Source organism: Pongo pygmaeus, chromosome 7 (genome assembly GCF_028885625.2).
Source record: "Pongo pygmaeus isolate AG05252 chromosome 7, NHGRI_mPonPyg2-v2.0_pri, whole genome shotgun sequence".
NCBI classification, from domain to species: Eukaryota; Metazoa; Chordata; class Mammalia; order Primates; family Hominidae; genus Pongo; species Pongo pygmaeus.
In genome coordinates, this window is record NC_072380.2 from 21,746,664 (window position 1) to 21,759,780 (window position 13,117).

Here is a 13,117-nt window from a genome sequence, read left to right on the forward strand (position 1 = left end):
TCCTGACCTCGTGATCCACCCGCCTCAGACTCCCAAAGTGCTGGGATTACTGGCATGAGCCACCGCACCCAGCCTAATGGTATCATTTTCTATGCATGCCATGATGTCAGAAGGAAGAAAGGAAGAAAGGGAGGAAAAAAGGGAGGGAGGGAGGGAGGAAAGAAAAGTGGAGAAACTCTGGAGCTCCCATTGAATCTCCTCCCTCCTCACTCACCAGAGGCTGCCCCACTCTCCATTCATTCATTCATTTATTCAACTAAAATATTCTGGGCACCCACCAGGTGCCATATACATTCCAGTATGTCAACTGCAAATTCTTCCACCAGGGAAGAGGTGCCCTCTCCACTCAGAATCTGCCTAACGGTGGGCCCCAGATCCCCATCCATAAATTGAGGGGCCGAACCACACGCTGCCCAAGGTCCCTGGTCTTTCCATGAGACCAGAAAGGATTCAGGGAACATCAGCACTCATCTTTCATCTACTCCTTGCTCCCCTTCCCCTCTCCCATTCAAGCACTAGACCTTTCTTTGACCATTGTTTTGGGGCAGGAACCTGCAGGACAGAAAACAAAGAGGCCTGCAGCCTCTTCTGGCCTCTAGTATGTCAAAAGCTTGTGTCCTTTGGGACCTGAGAGGACTCGGTGGACCAGGGAGGCAGGGGAACCCTCACCTCCATTGCTGAGAGTTCAAGGATGCCTTCCCACCCTTCTAAATACTATTCACCTGTGCTGAGGTGAGATGACAGACACGGCCATACAGTCCAGCTGGGGGAAGAGGGATGTCGCAGTAGCACCCCCTTGGACACATAACTACAGCAGATGGGCACAGTGACAGCTCAGGGGACACCTGCAGAGACAGTTGATGTCAAGGACCAGATGGGTTCCCACCTGAAACCCACAGCTCAACCTAACATTTCCCAAGCCTGGGATGCCTGACGTGAGGGCAAGTGAGCTTCTGAAGGCCAGAGGGTGGAGAGGCAGTGCAAGGAGTGGGTAGCTTGACCTTGACCATCTAATCCCGCTCAGAATGAGGAACTAGGTGGGGATGGGACCCTGGACCTGGCTGGGAAATGGAAAGCACCAAAAAACACCTCCAAAGGTGAGACCCAGCAGCCAGCCTGCTTCTTCTGAGAAAATGGCAGCCTGGGTGGATTTCAACCTGGGTTCTGCACTCTCCTTCCCCTCCCCAACAGCCGTCCTCACCTCAGACCCCTCCCCACTCCCACCTCGGCCTCATTCATCCCCAATGCCAGCCGCAGTCTGCCATGCCTCACCAATACCTGTCAATCAACCACAGGGCTCCATCAGACACGACCCCAGCAACCCCATGCATCCCAGCCATGAAAGGCAGAGCCTGGGTTTCCAGATCTGCCTGCCACCCTTGCCCAGGCTGTTCCTCCCTTCACCACCTTCTATTGCCTCTCGCCAATCCATCCAGCAGCCCCCGTCCCACACAGGAACCCAGCCAAGTCCCTCAGGGGCTGCCCCTGTCCATCTCTGGGCCTGCCCCTGTCCATCTCTGGGCCTTACTGTATAGCTCTAACTACCTAACAACTGCAGTGTAATTACACCCCCCACCCTCCCCCCACCAAGCTGCCTGCCCCACAGCTCCCAGGGCATTAGGTACTACTTAGGGGAAGTGCTGCTAATAGAAAACAGTAAATGAACAAGGGCTGTTGCAGGCACCTCGCTTCCTTCCCTTAATTTACAACAAACCTCTGTTTATTGAGCCAGTAACATATTTGAACACCGACTCATAAGAGGCCCTTCTCGCAGACACTGTATATCTGGCAAATAATTCCCCTTCCACTGAGGTGTGTTCAGAATTCAGCGCAGGCTATTTACAGGGCTGCCTGGGGAGGGCCAGGAAGGGGACACTTAACTGCAGGCCAGACTGCATAGGAGCTGGGAACAGGGGTGGGTGGTAGAGAACTGTCCCATAGAGGATCAACCCCCAGCCCGTGAGCAGCTCAGGTGCAGGAGGGCAGAGGTATGGAGCAGATACGTTTCCAGAATTGGAAACCCTGGCATTTCTATGGGGCTGTCTGGCCACTCTACCTGCGAAGCTTCAGTGTCTGCTCTCTCCTTCTGTCCCCTGCCAACTCCATGAAGAAGGCCACACACAGATATGGCCACCTCCATTTGACAGATGAGAAGACAGAGGCCCAGAAGGCAGAAAGTGAGTGGCTCCAGGCCACAGGGCTTTTGGTTTAGCATGTGTTCCCAGCCCCAGGAGGACATCCTATCTCCTTTCTTTTGATAGGGCAGGGAGAAAAGAAGGTGACAGCAGCCCCATCACACACACACCCTGCAGGTAGTAGGAGAGGGTCACACACTCCCCACCAGAAGAGAAACAAAAGGCACTCAAGGCTGTCCTGTGCTCAGGCATATGACTACAAGGGCTGTGTCCAGGCCCAGGCTAGCCTAAGGAAATGTCTGGCCAGGAGCAGTGGCTCACACCCGTAATCCCAGCACTTTGGGAGGCCGAGGCAGATGAATCATTTGAGGTCAGGAGTTCGACACCGGCCTGGCCAACATGGCAAAATCCCATCTCTACTAAAAACACAAAAAATAAGCTGGGCATGATGGTGCACACAGATAATCCCAGAGGCAGGAGAATCGCTTGAACCTGGGAGGCAAAAGTTGCAGTAAACCAAGACTGAGCTACTGCACTCCAGCCTGGGTGACAGAGTGAGATTCCGTCTCAAAAAAAAAGAGAGCGAGAGAGAGACACCTCCCTCACCTCACAAGTACCCCGCAAGCCAGCCCCAGGCTCCCCAGATCCACAGCATCCCAGGGAAGTGACAGAAGGAATCAGAAAACGTGTGGTACCCAGGGTCAGATGTCACTCACTAACTTCATTACCTGGGTGAGTTATTGAAACTCTCTGGGCCTCAGTTTCCTCAACCGTAAAATGGGAAGTATAGCAATCATACAGTTTTTGTTTTTTTAAGGATCAGGTGAAATAGCCACTTATCACTGTGCCTGGCACACAGTTGGTGCTTAATAATTGTTCAATTGCTTCTTCTCTTTCTTCACCCTTTTATCCTTACTAAGGATACATTATCTTCAAAGAGTTTTTCCCCAAGGTCCAGATCCCCATTAACAGACCCTGATATTCAGAGGCCAGGCTTCACATGGCAGTGACTTTTTAAGGAAGTTCTCCCAAGAGAAAACTGTAAGGAAGAGGGGGACACATGACAGGGATGTAGAAGGAGCCAAGCACAAGTGGAATCTCAGGTAAGGTCCCCTTTAGATGACTTCAGCCCAATCCCTCGGAGAAGTTCGCGAGTGTCAGTTACACAACAGAGACCCTCTGATGGTGAGGCCAGTGAGCTAGGCTCTCACCCTCCTCCAATCCCAGGTAACAGATGGAAAGCTGGGGGTGGGGTGAGTCCCTGGCAGCTGGCAAGGCAGCTCCAGTACCCCCAGAGCTGTCTTCCTCAGGGGCAGGTGTTGGAAGCAAAAGCTCACTGCAGCCAGGAACAGACTCACAGAAACGGGAAGTGGGGGCCTTAGGGATGAGCATGGAGGGGACCCCAGCTCATAATTGGTCCCAATCTGCTGACTGGAGTGAGCCCCATGTTACTGAGTATGTGAGGACAAGTACGACGGTTAATAGTGAGTGTCAACTTGATTGGAATGAAGGATATAAAGTATTGTTCCTGGATGCGTCTGTGAGGGTGCTGCCGAAGGAGATTAACATTTGAGTCAGTGGGCTGGGAGAGGCAGATCCACCCTCAATCTGAGTGGGCACCATCTAATCAACACCCAGCATGGCTAGGACGAAGCAGGTAGAAGAAGGTGGAAGGAGCAGGCTCGCTAAGTCTTCTGGCCCTCATCTTTCTCCTGTGCTGGATGCTTCCTGCCCTCAAACATCAGACTCCAAGTTCTTCAGCTTTTGGACTCTTGGATTTATGCCAGTGGTTTGCCAGGGGCTCTCAGGCCTTTGGCCACAGACTGAAAGCTGTACTATCGGCTTCCCTACTTTTGAGATTTGGGGACTCGGACCGGCTTCCTGGCTCCTTAGCTTGCAGACGGCCTATTGTGGGACTTCACCTTGTGATCGCGTGTGTCAATTCTCCTAATAAACTCCCTTTCATATATACATCTATCCTATTAGTCTTGCCCCTCTAGAGAACCCTCACTAATACACCAAGCAAAGGTGACTCCTGGTACTTGGAGAAGACCTTTTCAAGTGTTGGCCAACACTTATACAGATGCTCTAACACTCTCCCAGTAGTTTCTGCCTGAAGCAGACAGGGCAGATGGCATTGCCTTCTTCTAGGAAGAAATCAAGGTCCAGAGAGGTGTGACGATTCACCCCAAGCCACAAAGCTAATTAATAGCAGCCCAAATCCAGGTCTCTGGACTCCAAGTACCAGCCTCCCTCCAAAAATAGTATTTAAACACATACACACACACACACACACACACACACACACACACCATATGTTGATCTTCTATGTGAGAATTTGTCAGCTTTTCAGAAGAGAGGCATGGGTGGAAACTAGTGCAGAAACTAAGACATCAAGAGCCAGATGAAAGGACTTCTCTCCAGGACACGCAATTAGGTCAACAAGTTAGGTTAACAAGCTCCTTTGTGTAACGTGGAAATAATCTGGAGAGAACTAACCTGTACCTGAGACTCGCCCACGTCAGGGAATTTTTTCCATTCATTTCCTCCCCTCCAAAACCTTCAGGATACTGTGAGAAGAGGAGCTTCAGGGGGAAGGGAGGGAATGTTTACATCTCTTCCTTCCAGAAGCCTCTGTTGAGCCCTATGGGCTGTGCTGAGACCTTGCAGCACTGGTCACGCTGTTGTCATCGCTTCCTCAATGATCTTTTCCTCCACTACTCTATCACCAGTTCCTACAAGCCAGAGCCGGCTGCTCCTCCGCTGCTACGTCCCTTGGCACATAGCAGTCAATTCGTGTTTGTTGAAAGAATAACTGAGCACCTGTCACTTAGGAAGGAGTAGGACTCTGTGATGGGGACCTCAAGAATCAGGGGCTGGCTGGGAGCGGTAGCTCATGCCTGTAATCCCAGCACTCTGGGAGGCCGAGGTGGGCGGATCATGAGGTCAGGAGATGGAGACCATCCTGGCTAACACGGTGAAACCCTGTCTCTACTAAAAATACAAAAATTAGCCGGGCGTGTTGTCGGGCGCCTGTAGTCCCAGCTACTCGGGAGGCTGGAGCAGGAGAATGGTGTGAACCCGGAAGGTGGAGATTGCAGTGAGCCGAGATCGCACCACTGCACTCCAGCCTGGGCAACAGAGCGAGACTCCATCTCAAAAAAAAAGAATCAGGGGCTTATGCCAACAAGTGTGGGGGGAATGATGGGATCAGAGAGGAGACCCCAAAGAACACAGAAAGGAACATAAGAAGGTTACAAAGATATCTTTGGCTGCCCATGAAATGGTCCCCTGTAAGCAGCAGTTTCCTGCAAATACTCATCACACATACTGGCCCAGGGCTGTTCCCCGGAGCCTCTGGGCCCCAGTAAGGATGAGAATCTTCCTCAAAGTGGGGTCTCTTTGGAAGTACCCCCAGACTCCCTTGAGCTCACACTGGAGGAGGAAAGGAAAGGAAGAAAAAGAAAACAGTAAATGGAGGGTGAGCAGAGCAGCTCGGGCTGCGGGGTCCCCAGCGCTCAGCTTGGATCTCTCCTAGTGCTTTGGCTCAAGAACCTGGGAGAACTGCCAAGAGCTTACAGGGGTGGCAGGAAATGGGGCCTGAATGCCTGCAAAATTTACAGAAAATAATGGAGGGAGGAAAAACATCTGTTTCCAGATGGGGTTGAAGTTTGGATGCACTGTTCATTCTCTCCGGGTGCAGATGGAGTAAAGCCACACAGACCCAGGAGTGGCGAGTGGGGGCAGTTGGTAGGAGCAGCCACTGTCAGCCTGTGGACATGGCCAGTGCCCGTGGGTGCTTCCTGTTCAGGCCTTCCTGCTCTGCATTCTTTATTCCAGCAAAAGCTGCTCTGTCTTCTCCGGCAAGGGGCTTCTCCTCACCATGAATGTCTGCTGCAGAGAGACCCCAGTGCTGGGCAGCAGGCCAGGCAGGAACCAGAGCTCCAGCTGGGAAGCCTCTAGAGATGACCTAGGGCAGCTTCTCATTTGCCTGGGGAGGAAACTGAGGTTGGCAGAGGAGAGGGGCGCTGCCCCAGGTCTCATGGCTACCTTTACTCCATCCTCCAACATGATTGTTGCCATGGGCAACAGGACCTGCAACCAACAGTGCATATGGGTCAAGGGCAGGATCCAGGCAGGGCAGGGTGGTGGAGAGACATGAGGCTACCCTTGCCAACACCTTCACCCAATACCTACCACAGGCTGGGGTTTGGCAAATCCAATCTCTGTCTCATAATTCCCCGTTGTTAGCAGCATGTTTTTCCCATGTTGGAGAACCCCACGTTTTTCCAAGACAGGCTCTCGTTAGTCCTTTCGGACTTCAGGGAGACGCAGGAAGGAGATAGACATTGTCCTCTGACACCAAAAAAAAAAAAAAAAAAGAGCAACGAACTGGAAAATCAAGGCCAGGAAAGAGATGGGGCAAAGGGCTAAGCTTTAGAGGCCCCGTGCTACCATTGAGCTAGGTGGCCAGCATTTGTGGCTCAGAGCACAGCTCTGCCACCACCTTGTCCCTTGGGCTGTGGGTCACAGAAAGCCTGGTTGGAAACCTACTGGACCCAGGGCCCTCCTGGGTCCTTCTGGCAGCATTCTCAGTCAGCCAAGTGAGTTAAAGGGCCAATGCTTGGTGCCAGCTCCAAACAAACATCTCCCTAACTTCTAGATAGCCTCTCAGAGACAGCCTCAGACTCTCTCAAAGGACCGGGACCAGCCTCATAGCCCCTGTACCCACCCCATGGTCATGATGTGGATTACTCTCTGTAGTACTCCATGGAGATTAGCTACATTGGGGCTCAGAAAACAACACCCCAAAATGAAGGCTTCAGAAACAGCCTCAGAAGCAAAAGTCTTTCTCTGCCCTTCTGCCCTCCTGTCTTCCAGTCTCATTCTCCCTCGAGGCTACCCACAGACAATAGAATCCCTCTTCCCCAAGGTGGGTCATAGAAACCAGGACCCCTTTTCTTCAAAGCCAGCCATTAAACCTAAAAATATGACTCTAACTTTCCCCCTGCCTTTCTTTGTAGACACTGGCCATAAGGAAATTACCTGACCTACCTTGTTTGACTGTAGGTCATGAGACCCTCCTTCCAGAGACAGCCTGCCACACACCACCGAAGGAAGGAAAGCTGCTCAAAGAGGCCAGGAAGAATCTAGACAGACAGGCCTCGCTGGGTTTCCCACTCAGTCTGTTAGTATTAGATCAAACCCTTTTAGTCCAATCATATCTCTACACAGCTGTCCATCCTTTGTTGAACAGAAGCATAAGAATGGACACTTTCCCCTGTATCTTTGGGTCTTTATTCTGAAGGTTTCTATGTACACACATTAAATCAATTTGCACGCCTTTTCTCCAACTAATCTGCCTTTTGCAAGTTGATTTTCAAGAAATCTTTAGAGGGCCAGAGGGAACTTGGCATGGCAACCCCTATCCAGCTCTCAGGCCTAGGTTTTCTTGCTACATTAGCTCTCACAAAAGGGGAGGGAATGTTTCCTTGGAGGGGAGGAAGCACCGGAGGGATCTCTTTTAAGCATCTTCCATCAGTTTTTCCTGAATGAGGTTTGGGAGTGGAGAAGAAATATCCATTGGAACTATCACGATTCCCTACAGAGGGAGGAGGAGGAGTTTGAAAAAGCGTCTTCAAGATTATGGGTCTGGCTTGGTGGCTCACACCTGTAATCCCAGAACTTTGGGAGGCCGAGGCAGGTGGATCACTTGAGACCAGGAGTTTGAGACCAGCGAAACCCTGTCTCTATTAAAAATACAAAAATCAGCTGGGAGTGGTAGTGCACACTTGTAATCCCAGCTACTCAGGAGGCTGAGGCATGAGAATCACTGGAACCTGGGAGGCACAGGTTATAGTGAGCTGAGATCATGCCACTGCACTCCAGCCTGGGCAACAGAGTGAGACTCTGTCTCAAAAATAAATAAAATAAAATAAATAAAATTAAAGATTATAATATACAGTTGACCTTGAACAACAAGGGTTTGAACTGCACAGATCCACCTATACACGGATTTTCTTCCACTTCCGCCACCCCTGAGATAACAAAACCAGCCTCCTCCTCGCCTGCCCACTCAACCTGAAAACGAGAATGAAGACCTTTGTGATGATCCACTTCCACTTAATGAAGAGTAAATACATTTTCTCTTTCCTATTTCTTAACATCTTTTCTCTAGCTTACTATACTGTGAGAATACAGTATGTAAAACATATGACATAGAAAATATTATGTTCGTTGACTTTATGTTATTGGTAAGGCTTCGGGTCCACAGTAGGCTATTAAGTTTTAGAGGAGTCAAAAGTTATAAGTAGAGTTTTTACTGTGTGGGGAGGTCAGCACCCCTAACCCCTGTATTGTTCAAGGCTCAACTGTAATTTTATATTTTAAAACAAAAATCAATGTGCCATTTTTATACTCTAAATTGTGGAAAATAAAATCTGACAAAATACTTTGGCTTGCTGGAGACAAATGCCCAACAGCACAGTGCTCCTCTGGGGGTGGGAGACTGGCCTCTTGGGGTCAGGGTTTCCAGGGGAAGGAGTGGACATGGAGTCAGTTAGACATGGGGTTTCAGGTTTGAGGATCATGACATTGTGAGTGTTGGGACCTTCACAGGGATTGTCTCTCTGATTGGCTCCTTGCAACCTCAGTGGCATCAAAAGCATGAGCATCAACAGTTTCCCAAACTTCCCAAACCACAGAATAATCTGACGCCCGTGGGGAAATGCACATTCCTTGGTCCCACCACAAACAGGAGCTGGAGACTCTGGATTCATTTTAACACATAACCTATGGCATTGTTCTAATCTGGCCAGATTGGAACACAGCTTTCTAAGTCAGGTACTATATCTGTATTCATCAAATTCCAAATTCCATACAAAGATAAACCCAGAGAATCCAGGCTCCTGCAGCTCCCTAACCCTGGCCTCCTCTACCACAGAATACCCTTCTATCCACTTGTTTATTTTCTCCATGTTTCTTTATGCAAATGCAAGCACAAATGAATATACATATATATATTCTCATTTCTTATCTTTCACAAAAGATATACTATTTACACGTTCTGTCCCTCCCTCTTTCACTTAGCAAACTATCCTGGAGCTGTCTACATATCCATGCATGGAGATTTTCCTCTTTCTTTCTCTCCATTGCAGAGTTTTCCACTGGGTAGATGTGCCAGGAGGCTTCATGCAGTCCCCAGTGAACAGACACTGGGTCATTTCCAGACTTTTGTTATTATGAACAGTGCCATGATGAATGACTTTGTACACATGTGATTTCATATGTGTGGAGGTGTATCTGTAGGATAGTTCCTAGAGTGCAATTGTGGGTGGAGGGGTAAAGGCATCCATGACGTTGTTGGACCTTACCAACGTTCCTTCCATAGAGTTCTTCCATGTCACACTCTGCTTGCAATAACAGAGATCACATCATTTTCCACAATTTTGCCAACACTGTGTTTTGTCAAATTTTTGTATTTTTGCCCAATCAGAGGGATGAGAAATGGTATCTCTCAGTGTGGTTTTGATTTGCATTTCTGTCATTAGGAATGGGTTGCACATCTATTCTATTCCAATGATGAAGGAGCATTTGCATTTTTTTTCTGTGAACTCAACGTTCACATTCTTCACTTGCTTTTTCCTCAGTATCACTTGGTTTTTGATTCCACATGTAGTGTTTTGGGCATGCAGAAATCATTTTTATTTTTATATAGTCAAAATTCTTCATTTTTTTTTTAAACGGAGTTTCACTCTGTTGCCCAGGCTAGAGTGCAATGGCGTGACCTCAGCTCACCACAACCTCCGCCTCCCAGGTTCAAGCAATTCTCCTGCCTCAGCCTCCCAAGTAGCTGGGATTACAGGTATGAGCCACCACGCCTGGCTAATTTTTGTATTTTTAGTAGTGTATTTCTCCATGTTGCTCAGGCTCGTCTCGAACTCCCGACCTCAGGTGATCCACCTGCCTTGGCCTCCCAAAGTGCTGGGATTACAGGTGTGAGCCACCGCGCCTGGCCATCTTTTCTTTCATGGCTTCTAGAGTTTGAATCATAGAAAGTCTATCCCCATCCAAAGTGAACTCCAAGTTTCCCTGTAGCATTATTAGGTTTGCTTTTAATGTTTAAATCGTTGCTCCATGTGGAGATTTTCCCAATGCATGATATAAAGTACAGAGCCAATTTTATCTTTTTCCAGAAATGGCTACTGTATTGTTCCAATACCCTTTATTAAGAATTCATGTTTACCACATGGATTTGAGATGCCATCTGCATCTCCGCATCACTTCCTAATTCTTACGTTGCTTCTGGGCTGTCTTGGTCCTGCTGTTCTACCCCTTTGGTGTATCCACCCATGCCAATGCCACACTGCTTTCACTATCCAGACAATAGTGTTTCCAAATTGTCTGGTAGGGCTAGTCTCCACTCATTAGCCTGCTGTTTTTTGTTTTTTAAGACATTTTTCATATTTCTTGCTTGTTTCTATTTCCATATAAACCTTCAACTACCTTGTCTAGTTCTGAGGGAGTGGAGCATGGGGGAAAACCTGTAGGTATATTACTGGGAGTAATATACCTGTATAAATTACCTAGGGAGTACTGACTTCTTGGCAATATTGAGTCTTCTCATCCAAGGAGGTGGTCCGATGAGGGAGAGAGAATTTGTTCTAGCTGCAGGAGGGTCTCGAGGCTGGGGCAGTTGTGTGACAGGAAACGGTGTGGTTTGTGTTTAACCTGAACTCACCGCAGCCATCCCTACTATAATAGTATTTAGTGGCCAAAGTTTACCCCAGTTTTTTCTAGTTCCTCCTATTATTTGAGATTTTGTACTGACATAAGGGGAATTGAGGAAGTTTAGCAGGACACACTAAACACGTGATCTAAGTTCAGAATCTCCTGAACATCCATTTAGGACTGGCCTTGCTCAGCGTTACGTAGGTGGTTTGGGGAAGCAAAAGGAGAACAAAGGAAGTCAAGTTACAAGTAAGTTTAGCGTGTGCTTCCTATAAGCAAAGACCAGGGAGTGGGAGTTGCAAGGATATAGATCCTCAAACACCCCAGGGCATATAGCCGGACTCGGTAGCTGGCAGCAGCTTAATGCAGGGTGTCTTACTTCATTTGGCTGCTACATCAAAATACCTTAGACTGGGTAATTTATAAACAACAAAATTTATTACTCACAGTTCCAGAGACTGGGAGGTCTGAGGTGCCAGGAGATTGAATGTCTGGTGAGGGCCTATCCCCCATAGATAGTGGCTTGTATGTGTCCTCACATGAAAGAAAGGGCCAGCAACTCCCTCAAACCTCATTTATAAGGGCACAAATTCTGTTCAGGAAGGCTCCACCCCTAAGACCTAATCACCTCCCAAAGGCTCCACCTCTTATTACCATCACATTGGGGGTTGGGTGTCCACTTATGAATTTTGGGGGACATACACATTTAGACCACATAGCAAAGGGGGTGGAATAGTATGACACTGACATCAAAGCGGGTAGGGAACACACAAAATGGGCTTTAAGTGTCAAGGATTAGAGAAAGAGGCATTTATGGATAGCAAAGATGAGCCTCAGCACAACCTTAAGACCCATGATATAAATTTCCCCTTCTCTTTGCACTTAGGCCCCACCCCCACCTGTCTGAGCCTTCCCTCCCAGACCTATGGGCCTCCTGTTGACTTTAGGATCCACCATATTGCTGTTGCACCAAGGTGCCCAGGGCAGCCATCCCTCTCACCTCTCTGCATTTGCACAGGCCACTCCTCCTACTGGGAGGCCCTCTTCCCCTTCTCTGCCTGGCGTCTCTTGCTTACTCTTCCAGATTCAGCTCCAGCACCTCGCCACCTCCAGAAGCCACCTGACCTATCCCTGTATGTGACAGTCACTGACACTCAACCACCGGATGAATTTCATGTGTCAGCTTGACTAAGCCATGGAGTACCCGGATATCTGGTTAAATATTATAAACATTATCTCTGGGTGTGTCTGTGAGAGTGTTTCCAAGGGAGATTAGCATTTGGATCATAAGACTGCATAAAAATCTGTCCTCTTCAACATGGGCGGGCACATCCAACCCATGGAGGGCATGAATAGAATAAAAAGGCAGAGGACAATGAAATTCTTTCTCTCTCTCTCTCTCTCTCTGCTCTCTCTCCTCTCTCTCTCTCTCTCTCTCTCTCTTCTGACTGCTACCCTGGGACATTACTCTTTGCTTGTCCTGGGACTGAGATTTAAACCATCAGTGTTCTGGCTCTCATGTTTTCAGACTTGGACGAGAATTTACTCCACCCACTGAGGGATGGCAGGTGACAGATCATGGGACTTCTCAGCCTCCAGAATCACGTGAGCCAATTCCTTATAATATGTGTCCTATTGATTGTTTCTCTGGAGAACCCTAATACAGCCATCTCCTTGAAGCACCCAGTGCTATGTGCTGCACGCATCCCCGTATGCTACACCCACATTGTACACTTCAAAGAAGGTCTCCCCCATTATGCTCTGAGCTTCCCCAGGGAAAGAAGATGAACAAAGCATCCAATATATGTTTGTAAAAATGAATGAGCAAACAAAGCAATAAAAGCAAGAAGCCCTGGGGGCAAATCCCTGCCCTCCACCACTACCACTTACCCCAACTAAGTGACTCTGGACAAGGTAGCAAGACTCTCTTAGCCTCAGTTTCCATGCTTGTAGAATGAAGAGAAGAATAGCACCTTCTCAGAAGATTGTAATAGGACTAGATAAGATAATGCGGGTTAAATGCCCAGCCAGTATCTGGTGCCTAAAAAGCATTCAATTAACATTAGCTATTGTCATTGCCATTAATGAGAATTTAGTTAATGGGGTTTCAAGCTTGGGTTTACATTTAACAAAAGGGTCCCGGCTGGGCACAGATAAACAGAGGCATTTTCTATAAGGAGAGCTCCTTCTACTGTACTCTGCCCCTTTCCAATAAGTCATCCCCACTCCAGCTGTGGCCAGAGCCAGGCGTC